The sequence below is a fragment of the Poecilia formosa genome, unplaced genomic scaffold (assembly GCF_000485575.1).
Source record: "Poecilia formosa unplaced genomic scaffold, Poecilia_formosa-5.1.2 Scaffold844, whole genome shotgun sequence".
Classification (NCBI taxonomy): domain Eukaryota; kingdom Metazoa; phylum Chordata; class Actinopteri; order Cyprinodontiformes; family Poeciliidae; genus Poecilia; species Poecilia formosa.
In genome coordinates, this window is record NW_006800783.1 from 85,264 (window position 1) to 85,904 (window position 641).

Below are 641 nucleotides of genomic sequence, written 5' to 3' on the forward strand. Positions count from 1 at the left end.
TAAAAGCTTCCCCACTAAAATAAAATACAATTAAAAAACAAAGAAAAACAAATATTCATAGATGAGGGTGGATTTTTGCACACTAGGAACCAAAAATGAAAGCAAAATAAAACAGAAATAATATATAACAGACATGTCAATTCAAAGAAAATTAGTTTTGAGAAGGTTCATAAAGAAAAATAAAATAAATAAAATTAACTCTGCTACATGAGCGCTGACAAACATTTAGCAAAACGTTCACATGATAAAAACAACAAACATCAGGTTGCAGACAGAAGCTGCAATCAGAACACTTTTCTGTTTTTCCAATTTTATGGTTCAAAAAAACTCTGATCAGCTTTTAGCTTTAAAAGAGCTCAGTGTTTCGGCTGTTTTGCAGTTTTCTGGAAGTTTGTTCCAGATCTGTGGAGCATAGAAGCTGAATGCTGCTTTGGTTCTCGTTCAAGATGCAGAGCGGAACCAGAACCAGAACCAGAAGGTCTGGAAGGCTGATGCAGCAGCAGCAGATCTTTAATCCTGGAAACGTTCTTCAGCTGACAGGAGGCCGACTGTGACAGAGGTCAGAGGTCAGCCTGATCTCTATTTTACAGCTAGAAGAACTGAAGCTGACTCCAGATCTATAGCTCTAGATCTACATCTCC